We start from the raw sequence: 17,486 nt of genomic DNA, 5'->3' as shown, positions 1-17,486 counted from the left end.
CTGCAATTCTGCCCTGGGTCTCCAAGCCTACTGAGCAGATCTGGGGACCCACTAAGCCTTCACAATTCCATGAGCCAATTCCTTAAAAAAATCTCTTTCTCCATATACACAGATACAAAAATCTGGCATAATTCTCTCTTTCTCTCTCTCTGTCTCTCTCTCTCTATTGGTTGTTTCTCTGGAGAACCTTGACTAATACAACAAGCAAGAGAAAGGTAAAACAAATCTAACAGATCTTAAGGCAAAAAGCATTATTTAGAAATGAAAATGAAGGCCCAAATACAAGATAAAAGAAGAATTCTCTAGGAAGTTGGCATGAATACTAATAATAATTCTGATGCTGTATACTCATAAATACCACAACCCTGAAATAATGAATAAATTATAAGGAAATCGTGGAATCAATAATCATAGTGATGGGTGTGTTAACATCACCATTGACTGGTCTACCAAATAGCCCACAACATCAGGAAGACCATAAAGATAGGAAGGTAACACAACTAGTAAGATTAACATAACAGCTATACATAGAAGCCTGTACTCTAAAACTAAAATACACGTTTTTTTCCAAACATGAAATAGTACAAAAATTGACCCCATATTAAGCTATAAATAGTTTCAATAAATAGCTAAGAAATGATATCATAAAGATGATATTTTCTGACCTAAGATGCAATTAAAATAGAAAAAAATTTTTTTTAAAAAACTCATAAATTCTGAATATTTAAAACAGACTTCTAATGACACTAGAGAGAAAAAATGGAACACAGAATATGTTTAAAGGAACATACAACCTATTTAGAACTAAAATGAATAAAAGGGCTACATATTGAAATTTCTACTTTTTTAAATTTTTAATTTTTTTTGTAAACATATAATATATTTTTATCCCCAGGGGTACAGGTCTGTGAATGGCCAGGTTTACATACTTCACAGCACTCACCATAGCACATACCCTCCCCAATGTCCATAACCCCACCCCCTTCTCCCAACCACCCTCCCCCCAGCAACCCTCAGTTTGTTTTGTGAGATTAAGAGTCATTCATGGTTTGTCTCCCTCCCAATCCTATATTGTTTCATTTATTCTTCTCCTACCCCCTTAACACCCCATGTTGCATCTCCACTTCTCCTTCATCATATCAGGGAGATCATATGATAGTTGTCTTTCTCCACTTGACTTATTTCGCTAAGCATGATGCCCTCTAGTTCCATCCACCTTGTCACAAAGATTTCATTTTATGGCTGCATAGTATTCGATTGTGTATATATACCACATCTTCTTTATCTATTCATCTATTAATGGACATCTAAGTTCTTTCCAACTCATTTGCTGACTTGTTAATTTTAGCCATTCTGACTGGTGTGGGGTGATATCTCATTGTGGTTTTGATTTGTATTTCCTTGATGCCGAGTGATGTAGAGCACTTTTTCATGTGTCTGTTGGCCATCTGGATGTCTTCTTTACAGAAATGTCTGTTCATGTCTTCTGCCCATTTCTTGATTGATTATTTGTTCTTTGGGTGTTGAGTTTGCTAAGTTCTTTATAGATTTTGGATACTAGCCCTTTATCTGATATGTCATTTGCAAATATCTTCTACCATTCTGTCAGTTGTCTTTTGGTTTGTTAAACTGTTTCCTTTGCTGTGCAAAATCTTTTGATCTTGATAAAATCCAAATAGTTCATTTTTGCTCTTGTTTCCCTTGCCTTTGGCGATGTTCCTAGGAAGATGTTGCTGTGGCTGAGGTGGAAGAGGTTGCTGCCTGTGTTTTCCTCAAGGATTTTAATAGATTCCTTTCTCACACTGAGGTCCTTCATCCATTTTGAGTCTATTTTCGTGTGTGGTGTAAGGAAATGGTGCAATTTCATTTTTCTGCATGTGGCTGTCCAATTTTCCCAACACCATTTATTGAAGATGCTGTCTTTTTTCCATTGGACATTCTTTCCTGCTTTGTCGAAGATTAGTTGACCATAGAGTTGAGAGTCTGTTTCTGGGCTCTCTCTTCTGTTCCACTGATCTATGTGTTTCTTTTTGTGCCAGTACCATACTGTCTTGATGATGACAGCTTTGTAATAGAGCTTGAAGTCTGGAATTGTGATGCCACTAACTTTGGCTTTCTTTTTCAATATTCCCTTGGCTATCTGAGGTCTTTTCTGGTTCCATATAAATTTTAGAATTATTTGTTCCATTTCTTTGAAAAAAATGGATGGTACTTTGATAGGAATTGCATTAAATGTGTAGATTGTTTTAGGTAGCATAGACATTTTCACAATCCAATCCAGGAGCATGGAACATTTTTCCATTTCTTTGTGTCTTCCTCAATTTCTTTCTTGAGCACTTTATAGTTTTCTGAGTATAGATTCTTTGCCTCTTTGGCTAGGTTTATTCCTAGGTATCTTATGGTTTTGGGTGCAATTGAAAATGGGACTGACTCCTTAATTTCTCTTTCTTCTGGCTTGTTGTTGGTGTAGAGAAATGCAACTGAATTCTGTGCATTGACTTTATATCCTGACACTTTACTGAATTCCTGTACAAGTTCTAGCAGTTTTGGAGTGGAGCCTTTTGGGTTCTCCGCATATAGTATCATATTATCTGCAAAGAGTGATAGTTTGACTTCTTCTTTGCCAATTTGGATGCCTTTAATTTCCTTTTGTTGTCTGACTGCTGAGGCTAGGACTTTTAGTACTATGTTGAATAGCAGTGGTGATAATGGACATCCCTGCCATGTTCCTGACCTTAGCGGAAAAGCTTTCAGTTTTTCTCCATTGAGAATGATATTTGCGGTGGGTTTTCATAGATGGCTTTGATAATATTGAGGTATGTGCCCTCTATCCCTACACTTTGAAGAGTTTTGATCAGGAAGCAATGCTGTACTTTGTCAAAAGCTTTTTCAGCATCTATTTAGAGTATCATATGGTTCTTGTTCTTTCTTTTATTAATGTATTGTATCACATTGATTGATTTGTGTATGTTGAACCCAGCTTGCATCCCTGGAATAAATCCCACTTGGTTGTGGTCAATGATCCTTTTAATGTACTGTTGAATCCTACTGGCTAGTATTTTGGTGAGAATTTTTGCATCTGTGTTCATCAAGGATATTGTTCTGTAGTTCTCTTTTTTGATGGAATCCTTGTCTGGTTTTGGGATCGAGGTGATGCTGGCCTCATAAAAAGAGTTGGGAAGTTTTCCGTCCATTTCTATTTCTTGGAACTGTTTCAGAATAGGAATTAGTTCTTATTTAAATGTTTGGTAGAATTCCCCCGGGAAGCCGTCTGGCGGCTTTTGTTTGTTTGGAGATTTTTGATGACTGTTTGTATTTCCTTACTGGTTATGGGTCTGTTCAGGCTTTCTATTTCTTCCTGGTTCAGTTGTGATAGTTAATATGTCTTTAGGAATGCATCCATTTCTTCCATATTGTCAAATTTATGGGCATAGAGTTGCTCATAGTATGTTCTTATAATTGTTTGTATTTCTTTGGTGTTAGTTGTGATCTCTCCTCTTTCCTTCATGATTTTATTTATTTGGGTCCTTTCTCTTTGCTTTTTGATAAGTCTGGCCAGGGGTTTATCAATCTTATTAATTCTTTCAAAGAATCAGCTCCTAGTTTCGTAGATTTGTTCTATTGTTTTTTTTGGTTTCTATTTCACTGATTTCTGCTCTGATCTTTATGATTTCTCTTCTCCTGCTGGGTTTAGGGTTTCTTTCTTGTTCTTTCTCCAGCTCCTTTACGTGTAGGGTTACATTGTGTTCCTGAGACCTTCCTTGTTTCTTGAGAAAGGCTTGTACCACTATATATTTTCCTCTCAGGACTGCCTTTGTTGTGTCCCACAGATTTTGAACCATTGTGTTTTCATTATCTTTTGTTTCCATGAATTTTTTCAATTCTTCTTTAATTTCCTGGTTGACCCATTCATTCTTTAGAAGGATGCTGTTCTTTTCTCCATGTATTTGGGTTCTTTCCTTATTTCCTCTTGTGATTGAGTTCTAGCTTCAGAACATTGTGGTCTGAAAATATGCAAAGAATGATCCCAATCTTTTGATAGTGGCTGAGACCTGATTTAGGACCGAGGATGTGATCCATTCTGGAGAATGTTCCATATGCACTAGAGAAGAATGTGTATTCTGTTGCTTTGTGATGAAATGTTCTGAATATATCTATCATGTCCATCTGGTCCAGTGTGTCATTTAAGTCATTTATTTCCTTGCTGATCTTTTGCTTGGATGATCTGTCCATTTCAGTGAGGGGAGTGTTAAAGTCCCCTACTATTATTGTTGATGTTTTTCTTTGACTTTGTTATTAATTGGTTTATATAGTTGGCTGCTCCCACATTGGGGGCATAGATATTTTAAATCGTTAGATCTTCTTGTTGGACGAATCCTTTGAGTATGATATAGTGTCCTTCCTCATCGCTTATTATAGTCTTTGGCTTAAAATCTAATTGATCTGATATAATGATGGCCACTCCTGCTTTCTTCTGATGTCCATTAGCATGGTAAATTCTTTTCCACCCCCTCATTTTAGAAGACCAGTGCTCTAACCCCTGAGCTATGGAGCCACCACCCCCTCATTTTAAATCTGGAGGTGTCTTCGGGTTTAAAATGAGTTTCTTGTAGGCAACATATAAATGGGTATTGTTTTTTTATCCATTCTGATACCCTGTGTCTTTTGATTGGGGCATTTAGCCCATTAACATTCAGGGTAACTATTGAGAGATATGAATTTAGTGCCATTGTATTGCCTGTAAGGTGACTGTTACTGTATATTGTCTCTGTTCCTTTCTGATCTACTACTACTTTTAGGCTCTCTCTTTGCTTAGAGGACCCCTTTCAATATTTCTTGTAGAGCTGGTTTGGTGTTTGCAAATTCTTTCAGTTTTTGTTTGTCCTGAAAGCTTTTAATCTCTCCTTCTATTTTCAATGATAGCCTAGCTGGATATAGTATTCTTGGCTGCATGTTTTTCTCGTTTAGTGCTCTGAATATATCATGCCAGTTCTTTCTGGCCTGCCAGGCCTCTGTGGATAAGTCTGATGCCAATCTAATATTTTTACCATTGTATGTTACAGACTTCTTTTCCCAGGCTGCTTTCAGGATATTCTTTGTCACTAAGACTTGTAAATTTTACTATTAGGTGATGGGGTGTGGACCTATTCTTATTGATTTTGAGGGGGGTTCTCTGCACCTCCTGGATTTTGATGCTTGTTCCCTTTGCCGTATTGGGGAAATTCTCTCCAATAATTCTCTCCAATATAACTTCTGCTCCCCTTTCTCTTCTTCTTATGGAATCCCAATTATTCTAATGTTGTTTCGTCTTATGGTGTCACTTATCTCTTAAATTCTGCCCTTGTCGTCCAGTAGCTGTTTGTCCCTCTTTTGCTCAGCTTCTTTATTCTCTGTCATTTGGTCTTCTATATTGCTAATTCTTTCTTCTGCCTCACTTATCCTAGCAATGAGAGCCTCCATTTTTTATTGTACCTCATTAATAGCTTTTTTTATTTCAACTTGGTTAGATTTTAGTTCTTTTATTTCTCCAGAAAGGGGTTTTATATCTCCCAAGAGGGTGCCCTCTAATATCTTATCATATCTGTCATACCTTTTTTGAGCCCGGCTAGAACCTTGAGAATCATCATTCTGAACTCTAGATCTGACATATTACCAATGTCTGTATTGATTAGGTCCCTAGCCTTTGGTACTGCCTCTTGTTCTTTTTTTTTTTTTTTGGTGGTGAATTTTTCTGCCTTGTCATTTTGTCCAGATAAGAGTATATGAAGGAGCAAGTAAAATACTCAAAGAGTGGCAACAACCCCTGGAAAATATGCTTTAACCAAATCAGAAGAGATCGCAAATCATGAGGGGGGAGAAAGGGGATAAAAAGAGGTTCATAAAGAAAAAAAAAAAGACAGACAGAAATAAAAGAAGCAATTAAAAAAAAGAAAATGACTAAAGAAAAAGTATAAAAAAGAAAAAAAATATATATTAGATAAACTAGTTAAAAAACGTTAAAAAAGGAAAGGGTAAAGGTTAAAAAATTAGCATAAGAAGAGAAAAAAAACTGAAAAAGAGAAAAAATTAAATTAACTACAAGACTAAAGAATTATGGAGAGAAAGCCATGAGTTCCGTGCTTTGCTTTCTCCTCCTCTGGAATTCCGCTGCTCTCCTTGGTATTGAAACTGCACTCCTTGGTCGGTGAACTTGGATTTCTTGTTGATCTTCTGGGAGAGGGGCCTGTTGTAGTCATTCTCAAGTGTCTTTCCCCCAGGCGGAATTGTACTGCCCTTTACAGGGGCTGGGCTGAGTAACCTGATCGGGTTTGCTTTCAGGACCTCTTGTTCCCTGAGTGCTTTCCGTAGAGTTCCAGAGGACGGGAATGAAAATGGCGGCCTCCTGGTCTCCGGCCTGGAGGAGCCGAGAGCCCCACTCCTCAGTGCGTCCTCAGAGAACAGTGCCCAGTAACTCCCGTCTCTGTGGCCTCCAGCCGTGCTCCAAGCTCACCAAGCCTGCGACCAGTTCAAGGTAACCCAGAGCTGAGAGCTCACTCCTTGGCTCTGTCTCTGTAGCTGGCTTCCCTGTTCTAATACCTGTAAGATCTGCAACACTCAGATACCCCCGATCCTTCTGTGACCCTGCGGGACCTGAGGCCACGCTGATCTTGCATGGGCTTCACCGCGGTTTAGCCTCTGGAGCGATGTCCCTCAGAGGAACAGACTTTTAAAAGTCCTGATTTAGTGCTCTGTTGCTCCGGGGCTTGCTGGGAGCCGGCCCCTCCCCCCATGGTCTATCTTCCCATTGCCTTGGATTCACTTCTCCGCCAGTCCTACCTTTCAGAAAGTGGTTGATTTTCTGTTTCTGGAATTACTGTTCTTCTCTTTGGTCTGCCATTGGATTTGTAGGTGTTTGCAAGCTTTAGATAAGCTATCTAGCTGATCTCCTGCTATCTGAAGTAGTCTCAGCCTGCTACTTCTCCGCCATCTTGACGCCTCCCTCCTGAAATTTCTACTTTTTAATTAAAGGGCTACTGCGAGGACAAAGTCTTAAGTGGTTTTATAAGAAAATAACAAATTTTAAAGTTACAAAGAAAGAGAATGATCATCATACTTGTGAGAAATGGTTACATTTAGGAGGAGTCTAAGCAGAATGTTAGCGGGGAGGGACGTACAATAGTCTCCAAGGGACTGGCATGCTGTATCCTAAACTATATCATAGTCACCTATCTGTCTGCATTATAATTATCCTTTAAATCACGCAAATATGTTTATATACCCTTCTGTATGGAAAATATTTTAAAATAAAAGAGAACAATTGAGAAAACAACTGAGTTAAAAGTGTAACTGAGAATGTTACACAGAGAATAGCAAACAAAACAAAATCCAGCTCCAGGGTCCTTATAAGAGCCACTTCTAAAGCAAAAGGATATATAGAAAGGTGGAAATTAAAAATATGGAAAAAAAACCAACCATGAAAGTAATACTCAAAGAAATTGGACAGAACTATCTTAATCTAAAAAATAGACCTTAAGATAAAAACCCTAATTAGGGATGGAGAAAGTTATCTGCATGATATTAAAAGTTTCAAATCACCAGTATGATACAATTCTGAATCCAATGCACCTAAGGAAAATTAGTGTCAAAATACCGGGAGCAAAAATTGACAGAACTATAGGGAGAAATGCACAAATTTACAACCTTGCTGATAATCAGGCAGATAGAAAATTTAAATAGACATAGACTACTTCAACAAAATAATTAACAACCTCAATGTAACAGATAGAGAGAGCTTTATGCCCACAACTGAAGAGTGCATATTCTTCTAATGCACACATAAAACATTTATAAAAAGAGATAATATGTTAGGCCATAAAGCAAGTCTCAAAAAAATTTAAGAACAAGAATCTACAAAGATCATATTCCTGGACCAAAACACCATTAAATTAGAAGTATTATAGAGGGCATGGAGTGCATGGAGCAGTGGGTGTGATGAAAAAATAATGATACTGTTATGCTGAAAATAAATAAATCTTAAAAAATTTTATTTAAAAAATTTAAAAAATTTTAAAAAAAGAAGTCAATCACAACAATAAAATGTTGATTAAATAAAAAAGGAAGTCAATCACAACAAAACAACCCATAGGTTTGGAAATCTAAAACCACACTTATAAATAACTTAAGATTCAAAGACGGGATGATATAATTGTTTTTAAAAGTTAGGTCTGAGTGATAATAATAATTTTAAAAAACCACACTATATATCAAAACTTGTGGAATGCAGTGCAAGTGGCCCGAGGAGGGATATTTATAGCTCTAAATGCTTAGATCAGAAAAAAAGAAAGGCTAAAAAGCAATGGGCTTATCATGCAAATTAATAAACTAGAAAAAAAAAAAGCAAAATAATTCTAAGGGAAGTAGGACTAACTACAGGAACAAAGATGAGTGAAAGAGAAACAAATGCACACACAAAAAATCAGCAAAGCCCAGGGATGGTTCTTAAAGTCCAAGAGAATAGTTGAACCTCTAGAAAGTTTGCTCAAGAAGAGAGAGGACAAAAAACACCATTAGGAATGAAAAGGCGGGCATCAACACAGATGCAGCAAAGATGAAAAGTAATAGGGCACTTAGCAGCTATATGTCTCATGGGCAAATTATTTAACCTCTACAATGCTTTGGTTTCATCATCTGTAAATTAGGGTTATCTAATGTGCCAATCTCATCTAATTGTTGGGAAAATTAAACTGGTTAATGGATGTAATATACCTAGATGAGTCCTTGGCAATAAAAGTGACAACAACTAATACATCTAGTGCTCACTAAATGTTGGCTGTTTCTGCTATTGTTGGTATAATTACTTGCTCTGATTCTCCTTAGCCAGTTGGACTATTTTGTTAGTATTTTTATAAGATCGTCTTTTGGTTTTGCTGATCTTCTCCTTTATTGCATTATTTCCTATTTCATTAATTTCTATTCTTATATCTAGCATTTTCTTCCTTCTGCTTTCTTTGGGTTTAATCTGTTATTCTTTTACAAGCTTCTTTAGTTGAATAATCAACACATTTATTTTCAACGTTTCTTGTTTTTAAAATTTGTTTTTAATGCTAAAAATTTCCCTCTAGCTAAAGTAGTAACGTGCTGCCCAAGTTAAACTATTTAATTTTACTACTACAATTCTATGGTGGTTTTAAAACATGCCCAGGGGTTCTCTGACAATCCTCCTATGAAAAGATGGAGTCTAATTTCCTGCTTCACTCAGCCTAGTGACTTGACCTGGAGCAGAGAGAAGTGATATTGACTGACTTCCAAAGCTGGGTCGTAAAAGACAATGCAGCTTCTGCAAAGCTCTCTAGAGATGGTCATCCTTAATACTAGCCACCATGTTCTGGGGAAGCCCAGGCTTTGTGAAGAGGCCATGTAAAGAGATAACATCAATTGCCAGACATGAGAATAAGCCTTCAGATGACTCCAGCCCCCAGCCTTTGAGATGTGCCAGCTGATGTCCCATGGTACAGAGGAACAAAGACAAGTTGGCTTTACTGAGTCTAAGGCAAACTACGGATCTGTCAGCAATAAATTTTTTAAGCCAGTAAGTTTCAGTGAGGTTTGTTTCATGTCAATAGATAACCAGAACAGTTCTAAATGTTTTCAATATGAACATCATCAAATTTTTTTAAACATTTTTTAAAGATTTTATTTATTTATTTGACACAAAAGAGAGAAAGATCACAAGTAGGCAGAGAAGCCAGCATAGAGAGGGGGGGAAGCAGGCTCCCTGTAAAGCAGAGAGCCCGATGCGGTGCTCGATCCCAGGACCCTAAGATCATGACCTGAGCCGAAGGCAGAGGTTTAATCCACTGAGCCACCCACTTGCCCCCAAATTCTTTTAAAGCCATGAATTATTTAAGAGTATGTACATGCCACAGTTTCCATACAAATAATGGCAGTGGTGGTAATGGTGATGGGATGGCTTATTATTCATATCTAATTTAATTTGATGGGGTTGGAGATGTGGTCTGAGTATATAATTTATTTTAAATTGGTTAAAAAACTTTGTGATCATCTCTAAGTGTAATTGTTCCATGTGTCTCTGTAAAGAATACATCTTTGTTCAGTGTGGGCTTATATATACATGTAGATATGTAGATACACATATGTAGATACACAAACGTACATATGAAAACACTTATCTAATGGACAGTATATATGGGTTTCCCTTATATGAGTGGTTTTCAAGCTTTTTATTCTCAGAACCCTTTACATTAAAAAAAATGAAGATTTTGATGTCCTTTGTTTATGTGGGGGCTATTTATCAATATTTATTGGATTGGAAATCAAAAGTGAGACATTTAAAAATATAAATTCATTTTAAAATAATAACAAAACCAGTCATATTAGCAAATGTTTTTACTTTAAAAATATTTTTTTCCTGGGGTGCTTGGGTGGCTCAGTGGGTTAAGCCTCTGCCTATGGCTCAGGTCATGATCTCAGGGTCCTGGGATGGAGCCCCGCATCGAGCTCTCTGCTCAGCAGGGAGCCTGCTTCCCTTCTCTCTCTGCCTGCCTCTCTGCCTACTTGTGATCTCTGTCTGTCAAATAAATAATTTATTTATCTATCTATTTATTTATTTATTTGACAGAGACAGATCACAAGTAGGCAGAGAGGCAGGCAGAGAGAGAGAGGAGGAAGCAGGCTCCCTGCTGAGCAGAGAGCCCGATGCGGGACTCCATCCCAGGACCCTGAGATCATGACCTGACCCGAAGGCAGCGGCTTAACCCACTGAGCCACCCAGGTGCCCCAATAAATAAATCTTAAAATATATATATTTTTTGTTTTCCTAAGTGAAAAATTTTGAAACAAGAGTATAATATTATGTTTTTGCAAATTCTTTAATATCAGATGCATTAATAGACAACTGGATTCTCAAGTTTGCTTCTGCATGGTATCAGCTGGGATACATTGTTTTCTTTGAAATATACAAAGAAGATTCAGCCTCACACACATATGTAAGTGGGAAGTGGAGAAGTATAATATTCTTTTCAGATGACTGTGAATATCCTCCTTTGATGCTACACCAAAATTCAACAAGTGGAAGTTTCTTAAGGATAACTGTGAAATGGAATGAAAACCACATCAGTAAATGTTCTATGCTCTTATTACACGAAAATCCCTTAGTTTATCTTGCACTTTGAATAGGTCTTTTGCCATACAGAATTTTGTAATCTCATGTGTTTTGTCATCTCAAAAATACCAGTCTACTAGAATTGTAAAGATCTGCACAAAATGCTGATGCATTTTGTTATATAATATTAAAAGTTCACATTTATTAATATCACCACTGATCTCACCAGAAAAGCCTTTACATACTAGGACACCGTTAAACTCCCCATGGTGACTACACATCTTCAAAATTCTAATTTTTGCATGAAAATTTTATGGCAACAAATGCTGTCAGTTGTTCTCCCTGAAGTGATAGACTTCATTTTTTGAGAAAATGCTTGCTAAATGTTGGAGTCAATCATAATTTGTTAATAGTTGTTCTTTTGAGTAAAAATGGTATTACAGACTTTTGGAATGGTAATGCAAGGTCCACAGACCCACATCCCAGCAAAACAAACATAATTGGTAGAAATTATTTGTCTAAATGGTGTCTAAAATTGTCTTAAGGGCATACAGCAAATGATGAAATGTTTATTCAAGAAAATCCACTAACACATTCAATGCGAACAGTGAAAGTCTGTGGCATGTCAACCACAATCTCTTCCATCCCTTTCCATCTCAGTGTGATGGAAACTCCACTCTAGACTAGTGTAGCCAAGAATATAGGGTTCCCATTCTTGCAAGTTCCCAGGTAGGGGCTACGATACTCCCCCAGGCGGGGCAAGACACTAACATTTCTCATCCTGCCCAACTATGTGCTGTAGAGGCTAAGTTCTAGCCAAGCACAGCTGAGAAACTAGAGGCTCCCTTCCTTCACCCAGTTCCCATACAGACAGCAGATGTTCCCTGTCAGGTGTGGCATACTGAGAACAGTGGTGCCCTGATTGCCCTTGCCCCAGTTTATTCATAGGCCAGAGAGTCCATGCTAGAAGAGGTAAGCTGAGAAGGCCAGAGGCTACCCTGCTCATCAAGAAGGGGTGTCACTCTGAGAGAAACTGGCCACTGTCCCCTGCCCCAGCTCCAGAGTTGTGTCTCAGATATTTTATACAGGAAAGAGGCAGGCCATAAGAACAAAGATTTCCAAAGCTGTCCGAACAAAGATTTCCAAAGCTGTCCCCAAAGGAACTGACTTTATTTGGAACAGAGTATGAGGAAGTTCAAGCCTAAGGATCCTCCAGAAACAAAGACGCTTTTGGTGGTAAGCAAGTAAGGGAAGGCTAGAAGTTTTATTGTGGTAGCAAGCTAAACTGCAGGCCACTTTCTTTATCAAAGAGAACCATGAAAACAGATAGTCCAAAAGAGGGCCCTCCCGGGGTCAGAACAAACACAATAAAAAAATTCCCCTGCAAAGGGGCCCAAATTTATTTTTGCCCTAGAGCATTTTTGAAAACATACACAACAATTAGTAATTAATATAAGCTCATGGTTAGATGTGATACCAAAGAGGCAGATGGCTTAATGGAGAGATCCTGGAAAGAAACAGAAGGACTGGTAAAACCATCATCATCCCAGGGTGACTGTGCAAATGCCCCAGGATGCAATCTTGAGAAGGCTTCATGAGAGGCTCTGTACTGTGGAGAGGATAGAAAGAAATAGATTCCACTACAATAATATTACCATTCATGGAAGAAATAAATGAAGAGGGATACCTCATTGGCTCAGTCAGTTAAGCACCTGTCTTACTTAGGTTCAGGTCATGATCCCAGAGTCCTGAGGTCAAGCCCCACATCAAGCTCCCTGCTTAGTAGGGAGCCTGCTCTCTCTCCCTCTGCCTGCTGCCTCCTGTCAAATAAATAAATAAAATCTTTTAAAAAAAGAAATAAAGAATTAAATGATAAAATAATAATAACAAGTTCTGGAGGAAGGGAAACCAGTAACCAGAATTGCTATAATGTTATCTAAATGTCTAGTTTCCAACAAGAAATTATAACTATAAAAAGAAACACAAAAATATGACCCATATAGGAAAAAAAAAAAAAACACCAGGCAATAGTTGTGAAAGGATCCAGAAGTTGGATTTAACAGACATGAACTTCAAAGCAGCATTAGAAATATGCTCAAAGACCTAATGGAAATCATGTTTAAAGAAGTAAAGTGTGATGACTATGTTCATCAAATGCAGAGTATGAATAAAGTGAAAAAAATTTTTTAAGGACAAAAATTTTAAGACATCAATTCTGATGTTGAAAAGTACAATAAATGAAATGGTAAGTTCACTAGAAACTCCCAATGGTAGATTTGAATAGACAGAAAAAAAAAAATCAGCACACTTAAGATATATCAATAGAGATTATGTGATCCAAAGAACAGAAAGAAAGAAATGATGAAGAAAAATGAAGAGAGCCTTAGAGAAATGTGAGACACATTAAGTGTACCAGTACATGTGTAATAGAAGTACCAGGAGAGGAGAGACTGTGGCGAAAAAATATTCAAAAAAATAATGGCTGAAAACTTTCCAAATCTGATGAGAAACAATTTATATATCCAAGAAGCTCTCCAACTTAACACTGACAAAGTAGAATTATTCTCTAAAATTGAAGCTGAAATTGCATCACCTCAGGTGGTGGTTGTCCTCTCACCAACTATCTTGGCAAAAATCTAGTGGTCCTCTGTATTACCTCATTCCTTCACACCCTACATCTGACACAAGAGCTAGTCCTGCTGCCACTACCTTGAAAGTACATCTCAAATCCCATTACAGCAGTCCATCACCATCACCTGTATCTGTATTTAATGCAGTGACCTCCTAACTAGTACCCTACTTTAACTCCTGCCCACCCCAATCTTTTTTATTCCTACCACAGCACTTTCACCAAACTAACACTTATTCTAGTGTCCAGTCATCTCTCCTACCACTGTCCCCTCTCACCCACTGTGTTTTGGCTTCACTCGTCCATCTGCTCCTTCAACAAGTCAAATTCATTCAACATAGGTTCACCTGGTGCTCTTTAGGCCCAGAATATTCTCCTCTACGTGACGGGCTCCCACTCAGCACTCAGGTCATGGCTACCAAAGAGCCCTCCCTGACCATGCCTTTCCCAGTTTCTCTTAGCTAATAGGGCCCAAGTACTAAATAAACATCCCTCAAAGAAGATATACAAATGGCCAATAAGCACATGAAAAAATGAGCAATATCATTAGCCATCAGGGAAATACAAATCAAAACCCCAATGAGACACCACTTCATACCCACTAGGATGGCTTTAACCAAAAAGACAAACTCTAGGAATTCCTCAAATGATTAAACATAGATTTACCATATGACCCAGGATTCCCTACCCAAGAGAAACAAAAACATAGGCCTATGTGAAAACTTGTACATGAATGTTCATAGCAGTATTACTCATATTAACAAAAGATAGAGAAAACCCAAATAACTGTCAACTGATGACTGGATAAATATAACGTGGTATATCTATACAATGGATATAATACAACATAACAAAACATAACATAACATATAATTATTTGGTAGAAGAAAGGAATGAAGGACTGACATAAGCTACAACACAGATAAATTCTGAAAGCACTATACTAGGTGAAAAAGATCAGACACAAAAGGCCACATCACCCATTATGTGACTTCATTTATATGAAAGGTCTAAAAGAGATGAATCTAGAGAGAGAAAAGTTTGTGGCTAGAGAGAGAGGCTAGGGGCTAGAGAGAGAGGGGCAAATAGGAAGTGACTGGGTATGAGGTTGCTTTGGGGGGTGATAAAACTGTTGTGAAACCACAGTGATGGCTGCACAACCGTGGATGAACAAAACAATAACAACATTGAATGGTATACTTTAGATGGGTGATGTGTATGGTATATGAATTATATCTCAACAGAGCTGTTATAAAGAAACCTCAAAACTAGTATGCTGTGCCCCCTCCCCACAACTGGTATGGATCTCCATGAAGGCAGGGAACTTTTTTATTCCATTTCCACGTATGTCAGCATGTACAATAGCATCTTGCATGTAATAGGCACTAAAATCTTTGTTAAGTGATGAGTCTACATCTTGGAATATCTCTTGCACTTAGCCCATATATTTCCTCTATGTAATTTTCTTTTCTCTTTATTTCTTTTGAGACCATGTGAGCATTTGGGGACGGTGGGGGTGAGGAAAAGCAGAGGGAAAGAGAGAGATTCTTAAGCAGACTCCCCACTGAGCTAGGAGACTGACTCAGGGCTTGATCTCATAACCCATGAAATCATGACCTAGGCAGAAATCAAGAGTCGGATGCTTAACTGACTGAGCCGCCCAGGTGCCCTGACTCTATGCAATTTTCTAAGTTAATACTGTATCAGTCATTCTCTGAAAACATTAATACTCTCATTAAACATTTTAATGTTTGAATGATTGAATATTTTAATGTAAAATAGACAGTCACATCTACTTTCTCAGCAATTCAAATTCACTTCTGATTTGGAAACACTGCCATTTTACTTTTTAAGTTTCTATTCCCTGCACAGCTGATTATTTATAAAGACGAATATCCAACATAAGAATGTGTGATGCTTGGGACGCCTGGGTGGCTCAGCTGGTTAATCCTCTGCCTTCGGCTCAGGTCATGATCCCAGGGTTCTGGGCTCGAGTCCCACATCAACCTCCTTGCTCAGTGGGGAGCCTGCTTCTCTCTCTGCCTCTGCCTGCCACTTTGCCCGCTTGTGTTCTCTCTCTCTCTCTCTGACAAATAAATAAATAAAATCTTAAAAAAAAAAAAAGAATTTGTGAATGCTTATATGACAGAAGAGATGATAACTCAGTCCAGCTCCCGCCTGCAGGCCCCTTCCCTGCACACTACATTTACCAAATCACACCTATTTTTTTTCTTGGTCAAATATATAGCCCATCAAATGTTATTATGATGGGAACCTCATCATAAATGGCTGATGCTGAACAGAATTGCAATCCTGATGGAGAAAATTATCAGAATACTCCAAAATGTTCTGATTTATTCCACAATGCTACCTAAACCACAAACCAGGGTTCTGGCACCCTCTAGAATAACTTCCTGAGATCACATACAGAAAAGATTTACTTTCTAGGCCCCAGGTTGGAAAAGTTGCTGCCAACTCCTTCCCTTTGATATTTGTTTATTGTTAAGTCACAGATGCTGCAGGGAATTAATCACCCAAACTCCCCGCTTCTGTTGATGCAGTTTTATTGACCCTTTAACTAATGGGTGTATCTGACCCTATTGTCCCAGGGATTAATGTGAAATATTAATAAGATTAAAGGAAAAAATTGCTCTCAACTCTTTATCGTACCTCTGGAGAAAATCCTAATGGGGGTAAATATAGGTAAAGAAGACAAGACAGAAAAAAATCCCCTTGTTTCAGTTCTTCCATTTTATGACTGGTAAATGGTAAATAATAATAAACGGAATTTTCTCTGGCATAAATTGAGAAGATATTTTTATAAATTTGGGTCTCAAACAAAATTTCACTTTGTAGAACAAGTTTGATATTCTAATTTAAGAAGTCCACATGGGTTTGAACTGGGTTATAAGGTTGATTTTTAAAAAAATGGCTGTTTGGATATTTTAATAAAAATGGATATTTGGGTTTGGTTTTAAATTCAGTAAGTAGGCATAGTTATCACAGCTAGTTTTAAGTTCAAAACTTAAATTTCTTAAATATAAATGTAGTAGTACTGAAAGGCCAAACCAAGAGCTGGAAAAAATGCTACCAACAAATCTTGGGTTTTGGATTATAGCTACCACTATCTTAAAATATTTTATTCAGAATCTTCCATATAATAAAGTTGCTATGCAGAGTGCTGATGGGAAGAAAAGTCCTGGCTGGGAATGTGCCCTAAGGGAGATCCTGCTGCACAGGGTCAGCCAGCCACCAGAGTCACCTCAGAGAGACAGCAGCAGGCAATCAGCAGTGTACTCTGTGAGGCAAGAGAAAATCTAGAACTACGGTTGGACACCACAGATCTAATCATGGCTTACAAAGAAAACGGGTGGCATTTGGAAAGAAGTGGTCTCAATCAGTGATTAATCTTCTACCATAACTGGTAGGATGGATCCACTTAAAATATTTACTCCCAGCACAGGTTATTTTTGTTCTAAATGGAACTATGGAGATGTCTGTACCGTTGATGATAGGATGGTAGAGTCTAGGGAATAAAGGACTGTGTCTGAAAAGGTATCATTAGCTCTAAGAGATCTATGAAAATGAGCTTAGAATATGTCTTACATCCTTTCTAGAAATGGAGTCCTTCTTTCACTTAAATTCAATGGTTAAGTTAGTACAAGATGACCCCAGAGATAATTTAAAATGGCTGTGTGGACACTGAGGGAGCCTTGGAAATGGGCGTGCAGGCTGTGTTTCTCTCTCACATGTCTA

General features: G+C 37.8%; 1 protein-coding gene across 5 annotated transcripts in view; it reads right to left on the bottom strand.

Annotated features, from left to right (window-relative positions):
* ULK4 (unc-51 like kinase 4) overlaps positions 1–17,486 on the bottom strand; it is a 636,882-nt gene that overhangs the window by 51,108 nt on the left and 568,288 nt on the right. The gene's annotated exons all lie outside the window — the stretch shown is intronic.

This window comes from Mustela nivalis (genome assembly GCF_964662115.1).
Source record: "Mustela nivalis genome assembly, chromosome: 1".
In the NCBI taxonomy this organism is placed as follows: Eukaryota; Metazoa; Chordata; class Mammalia; order Carnivora; family Mustelidae; genus Mustela; species Mustela nivalis.
Note: the sequence above shows the minus strand (reverse complement) of the source record. Positions and strands in the feature narration are given on the sequence as shown.